We start from the raw sequence: 7,387 nt of genomic DNA on the forward strand, positions 1-7,387 counted from the left end.
AGCAGGATCCCACTGCCCTCCAGTGTCAGTGAGCATATTTAATTATAGGCATGTAAAATAGTACAATCATTTAAATACATTACTACAGTAGGTTACTTTTTTAAGGCAATCAGATTTATGAATTAGCCATAAATGAGTTAATACGTTGTTATATTATCTATTAAATCATTTTCCCCTGTTTAAAACAAATAAACAACAAAAAAAACAAAACAAACAAAACAGGATCCCAGTCCCATAAACTCTCTGGGAATTGATGTGAAGGGTTGCACTGCAGGGCATAATGCCCAGATGGGTCAGAAAATCACAGAAAACCAAGTCTGATCTCTCATAGTCTGTAGAAACTGGGTGTGTTAATGCAATTGATGGTACCAGAAAAACAGAAGTCGAAAGTGGGGAAAGGTGCTCTCCTTATTCACCTTCACTCCTAAAAATCAATCAATCAATAGTCTTACAGAAATACATGACAGTGATAAAGGAAAAGAGAAAAAAAAAAAGAAAGAGATTTCCCATAAATTCTGTTATTGATGACTAACCACACAGAGGCTAATAATGTTCACAACAGGAACAAGCGTTTATAAACTGTGCATTAAAACTGTTTGGTTCTGATGCAAAAATAAATAAATAAATAAATAAATACCCTTTGTCAACTCAGTATTTTTATCCCTTGGTCACAGGAAGATCCACATGAATTTGCTAAGCTCAAAACAAAGTGCAAAGTATTGGAATTATAACAGACTCGTGGAGAATTCAAACGCATTATTATTCACTAATAGACTCCAAGTGAGGCAGTAGACATTACTAAAGCTATTGCCACTAACACAGCAGCTATAAATATGACTTGATTGAATAACTATTAATTCATTCCTCTAGCCACAGCTAATGAGTCTGCTCAGGATCCAGCAGCACATCTAATTTACTCTCTATTTTATTTGTTCTGTAATATTTTTGTATACTGATGTGATATCAGTAATTTCATATAAGTAACAAGTAACTTCCTTTTTTGGATGTGTTTGGTTCTGTGAAATTTTAACACATGTACCAAGTCTTGTAAGCACGACAAAATCAAATCACAGAGCTAAGCCATCACCTCCAAGAATTATGTTTATAGTCAAATTTTATCCCTAATACCTGGAAGCTACTCATATTTTCTCCATTTCTGTAATGCTTTCTGTTTCAGAGTGTTCTATGTAATCAAACCATATGTAAAATGAAATCACAAAAATAGATATTTCTAGGAGATTTCATCTGTCTTTAAAAAGACATATTGCTCATATACATACCTTGTTTACTTTTCATAATCTTAATTTTATTTTTGTAAATATGTTTTAAATTCAATTAGAGACTGACTGGGGATAAATTTTCCAAAGTGTCCTCTGACTGGTGCCCCATTTTCTGATGAAAACAGAGCTCTATGCATATTTGGAGATTCAGTGACACGTGGGCTGGATTCTGTCACAAAGCCACTGGTTCTACAGTATCTGGAGTGAGCCTCTCTAGCAAGAAGCTCTGGCTTTGAGAGAAAATTGCCATAGGGAAAAAGGAAGCAACACACTTCGCAAGCACTGCATCCACCCTGCCCTCCCTGTGGCTTCTAACAACAGAGTTCCACAAAGAAATCTGCTGGGCAAGCAGAAGATAAAGAGTTAATTGCTTCTAACAAGGCCATAAATTAATCTGTTTTTTAGAGACCCGAAGGAAGATGTGTTCCTCGGGACTAATGAACACACATCTAAAAATACCTCCTTGTTTAATTAACAGCATACCACACAGCCGCTTTAATTAAAACTGCTAGCCAGATCTAGGATTATTGGTTCTACATCTTTCACAGGCACTTAATAAGTCCAATGAAATCATTTGAATATTACTGGGAAATAACAGCAGGAACTGTGCAGAAGGATGTCTGAGCGGGAAATTAACCCCATGCTAAGCAAGGAAGCTGCCACGTCATAGAAGATAAGCTGTGTACAAGGCCAGAGAGATGGAGGCATCAGAGGCAGAACTAGTTCCAGACAGTTTCCACGAAGGCTTGAAGTCACAGCAATAACAGTGGATCACTGCCTTCTAGAGCTGAGCCTAGCCCCACCTAGGAAAAGCCAGACATCTGTTCAACAAGGAGGAACTGAGTATCCCACACTAAACAGCAACTGCCAATGTTTATTGATTGCTTTGTGTGTGTGTGTGTGTGTGTGTGTGTGTGTGTGTGTGTGTGTGTGTGTGTAATAGCTAACCTTTATAATCTCATGTTATACAACATACCATCTTACCTATGATAAAAATGAAGCTTAAAAAAGTAAAGTTACTTGTCCAGGATCTTAAAGCAAAGGAGGAGCCAGGAGATAAATGTAGGCAGAGTTGAACAATGGATTGTCTGCTTAGCATGCTCACTAAATTTCCATATTAAGTCTTGATGGGCTGCAGAAGGAAACTAACACGTACAGCACTTAACAGTGGCACGCTTTATAATACCGACATTAGCCCTTTTTGTGTATCCAGTCATTTTTATTCCATTTAAAACAAAAAAGGCCAAACTTAAATACAGGTTTCTATACTGCTAAATATGGATAGAAAACAGCCTCAAGTCTAAACTGTCAGGTAGTACATTTCCAACAAACTTGAAGATTTTCCACAACTTGGCCTGGGCAAGGATGGAGTTCATGCACATTTATTGCTATAGGAAGGTCGTGTACTATATTACAGTCCAGTTACTACATATCAGAATTCAGATGTTTTCATTTATAAAATTAAATGAAGGCTTTAAGGACAGACAGGAACAGAGGTGTCACAGAACCTTGCTACTCAACTGGAAAACTCTGTCAGGAAACGTGGCACCGTGATGTGAAATTCCCTGGTTTTTAAAACTAAGTTTATTACTTAACACAATGCTAGCTAAAGAAAACATTTCTGAGATTGGCTCTAACCTGCAGATTAGGAATCTACCCACTCTAGGAAAAAGACATCCAAAAGCAAGTTTTGATTAGTTGCAAAGGAGTAGTCTGGGTAGGCAGAAGAGTGGGGTCTGCAAGTGAAGGTGAGGACGTTATATTCAGACCCTCTAGCTGTGACAGAAATTGTGGAAGAAACAGGCAAGAAGGTAATGGAGAGAGGCCTGCTTTCATCACATTATGCATATTGTTTATAATGGCTAGGGGGAAGCTAGAGAAACAAGTTTCTCTTCTACTTCAGGAAGTCAAAACCTGAAATACATGTTCAGTATTGTGGAGCACAGAATGTGGCTAAGCATTTCATCTCTGTAACTCCCAAGTATGCACTGACAATAGCTAACCTGGACCTTTCAGATGTTGATGTGCCTGGCTTTGTGCTGTTGTCTGCAGGAATGTTATTTATTTCATCTTGCCAGTAGGCAAGTAGGCACACTTCCTCCATCTGCAGATAAGAAAACTGAAGGTTAGAGAAGTTAAGCATCTAGTCTAAAGTCACAGGATTGTTTGAAATCAGGAGCTGAGTTCCTAGCTAGGGTTGATTGGTGTTTCTCTTGCTGGTCCTCAAGGTCCTTGAACCTTGGGACCTTAAGAATAAAAAGGCAAAGTCTTAATGGAATGCTGTGACTATTCAACAGCCCAGGAGTTCAAAGTCTAGGAGAGAGCAAAGGAGGCCTGTGTGCTCCTTCTTTCTGACACTGCTTCCTCCCAGGGCAGAGTGGGGGTTGGAGAGAGCAGGGCACCCATAGTGCAGAGTTCTCTCTGCCTTCTACTACTAAGCCCAGGCTGGTGAGATTGGCCAAACCACTCATGTTCTCTGAGGCTCCCAGAGAGTCTGTACTTCATCTGGTATAGGGAAATAATACTAAAGCTGTCAAAGAAACAGAATCTAGGCGCTCCTCATGCCCATCCCAGGTTAGCTGTTAAAGATGCTTGCTTTTTTAAGGTTTACATGTTATTTTATGTGTTTGCACTTGTGTCTGTGTGTGAGTTTATATAAACCACGTGTGTATGGGGACCTGCTTCTCTTCATCCCCAGAAAACACTGTAGAAATGCCAGCTTTCTAAATTCTTTCTTTATTCCAATGTCACTCCTTAACACAAGAGCAAACCACTGCTGTGCCTGATGCTTGGCCTCTCTACAGACCCTGCTGTGGTCTAAGAATTCTAACCTAGTGAGTTACTGGTTTTGAAGATATGGACTTCATTTTCTCCTTTTAACCAGAGGATTGGTAGACAGTGTCATAGAAGATATAAAATCCCATGGCCTGCAACACCTGGCCTAAAGATGGAGGCTAATGACAAACACTTATCTGTGGACTCAGCTTTATCAGTTTCTTTTCAATAATTTTGCTAATGCCCCAGATACCAATAAATTAATCATTTAGTCACCTATTTGTGAAGAATGAAAACTAAATTTTATGCCAAATCTCTCAACCTCCACAATTAAAGACTTTAGTGGTAATCCATCACAACAATAAAACAGCAGTACGGAGCTAGAAACCATGCTTGTTGATGGAGATTGTCTGACACACCTCACCCCCTAAGGCTAGACGAGTGTACAATATATCATTTTAAGTGAAATCTATTAGAATTACAGCAACTGTTATGAGGCAGTCATCTAGCTCTGCCTCAAGTGCACCTCTTTTGAGCTACCCCCTCCTCCACTCATAGCTGTGCACCTCTTTTGAGACACCCCCTCTTCCACTAATGGCTGTGCACCTCTTTTGAGACACCCCCCCCTTCCACTCATGGCTGTGCACCTCTTTTGAGACACCCCCTGCTCCACTCATAACTATAGCACACAGTTATGATTCTGACCTTAGGAACCATTTTCCTTGATTCACATGTTTCCAAACTCTGAATCATGACTTGGTCAACAGCAGCAACAGTTTCTGAGAGCCTACATAGTGCTGAAATTGTAAAGGTTTTTCTAAAGCTTGGACCTCCTCTAAGGTGCTCTCCTGATGCCTATTCATGCCAGAAGCAGCTTGGCATCTAACCCTTCATCTGTGCATTCATACCTAAAAGACGATCTGACAGCAAAGCTACCTCACATACCAAACGAGCTCATGTTTCCATGTACCTACTTCTTCCTTATCTTGGACGTTCCCAGCTCTAGCCATGCACCATCATAATCTGTAAACCTGATAGTTGTTTCCAGTTTTCCAGCTCCTTCATTTCACATATACCCACTGGAGTCGCAGGTGTTGGCCAGAAAGCTAACACCTATGATGGTGGCCTGCCTCCCTGGTCCTAAAAGAGGAGATAGGCATAATCCTCCCTTCATCCAGCAAGAAGCTTGAATATGTGACAAATATGTCTACCACCCAGACAATAGAATCAAGCCAAGACTGCAGAGTATAAAAATAGAAATAGCTGAGCTGTCCTGTTGGCAGTATGAGGCATTTGCAACACACAAAAATAGAAAAGAGAATAACAATTTAGTTCCTATGCACAAGTAGCTTCTGGCTGTGTATGAAGCTACCAATGCACAAGTCATACCTGGGAGGCAAATGGCAAAAGAAAAAAGAATGATGTCTGGTAGGAAGATGACTGGAATATACTTAATTTTACATAAAAATGTATATTTTCCAAAAATTTGACCTAAAGTGTTAAGTCAGCCCTTCCATTGTTCTTTCTCATCAGTTAGACCTTCTGACACCAGCACATGGCCAGGCATCATGTTCTCTAATGATTAGGAAAATCCAAACAGACTAGTTTTTTTCTATTATTATTATTATTATTATTATTATTATTATTTTGTAGGGGGAACTTTTAAGCAGAATTAAAAATCTCCATAATCAAAAATAATAAATTGTCATAAAAGTATATTCATTTATAAGGAAGAAACAGTCAAGTGCTACTTGACTTGGGATTTGTCACTATTTTAAGATTTTAGAACTAGGGTTTTAATATGTAAGAAATCTTATATAAAATTGTTCAAGATAGGGAGCCTTCAACATGGCTCCAGTGTTGAAGCTGTAGACTTTCCAAAGTCATCAAAGTGGAGTTAGAATGAGATTAGAAATAATTATTAGGAATAGTCCCTTACTTACTTTTTTCCTTCACTGTGGAAATGCATCTACCACTGTGACAGGATTGCTATTAACAATGACAATAGCAATGGACTATTAAATGAACACTTACAAGACACCAGCTGCTCTATGCAGCTCTTTATCACACTTGATAATCACACTACCACTGAGACTTTCAGTGTTCCTAACCCTGATTCACAGTCTGGAAGACTGTGGTTACCGAGTAACAATTATTGATCAGTAGATGTCAAAACATAAGGCTAATCAAATAAGAGCCCCAGCACAAGAACTTCAGAGAAATGACTTGTTCCACCATCCAAATAGAGTAACAAATTTTGAGACAATATCTCTGGGTAAACAAAAGTTTGCATCAGCATATTTTCCTGAGAAATGTCAATAGCATCATTTGGTGACATAATGAGCATTTGAATTGCTATTGATTATTATATGTTCCAGAATACAGAGAAATAAGTTTGACTCATTTTTTTTCCTTTTTTTTATTAGATATTTTCTTTATTTACACTTCAAATGTTATCCCATTTTCTAGTTTCCCCTCTGAAAATCCCCTATCCCCTCCTACCTTCCCCTGATCCCCAACCCACCCACTCCTGCTTCCTGGCCCTGGCATTCCCCTTTATTGAGGCATAGAACCTTCACAGGACCAAGGCCCTCTCTTCTCATTGATGACCTACTAGGCCATCCTCTGCTACATATGTAGCTAGATCCACGAGTCCCTCCATGTGTTTTCTTTAATTGATGACTTAGGTCCAGGAAGCTCTGGGGGTACTGGTTAGTTCATATTGTTGTTCCTTCTATGGGGCTGGAAACCCATTCAGCTCCTTGGGTACTTTCTCTAGCTCTGTCATTGGGGAACCCTGTGCTCTGTACAACGGATGACTGTGAGCATCCACGTGTGTATTAGTTAGGTACTAGCAGAGCCAGTCAGGAGACAGCTCCATTAGGCTCCTGTCAGCAGGTTCTTATTGGGATCTGCCTAGTGTCTGGATTTGGTGGTTGTTTATGGGATGGATCCCCAGGTGGGGCAATTTCTGGATGATCATTCCTTCAGTCTCTGCTCTGAACTTTGTCCCTGTAACTCCTTCCATGGGTATTTTGTTCCCCCTTCTAAGACGAATGGAAGCATCCACACTTTGTTCTTCCTTTTTCTTGAGTTTCATTTGTTTTACAAATAGTATCATGAGCTTCTAGGCTAATATTCAATTAACAGCGAGTGCATATCATGTGTGTTCTTTTGTGATTGGATTATCTCACTCAAGACGATATCCTCCAGTTCCATCCATTTGTCTAAATATTTCATGAATTCATTGTTTTTAATTGCCGAGTCTTCCTCCACTGTGTAAATGTACCACATTTTCTATATCCATTCCTCTGTTGAGGGACATCTGAGTT

Source organism: Mus musculus, chromosome 11, assembly GCF_000001635.26.
Source record: "Mus musculus strain C57BL/6J chromosome 11, GRCm38.p6 C57BL/6J".
Lineage (NCBI taxonomy): Eukaryota > Metazoa > Chordata > Mammalia > Rodentia > Muridae > Mus > Mus musculus.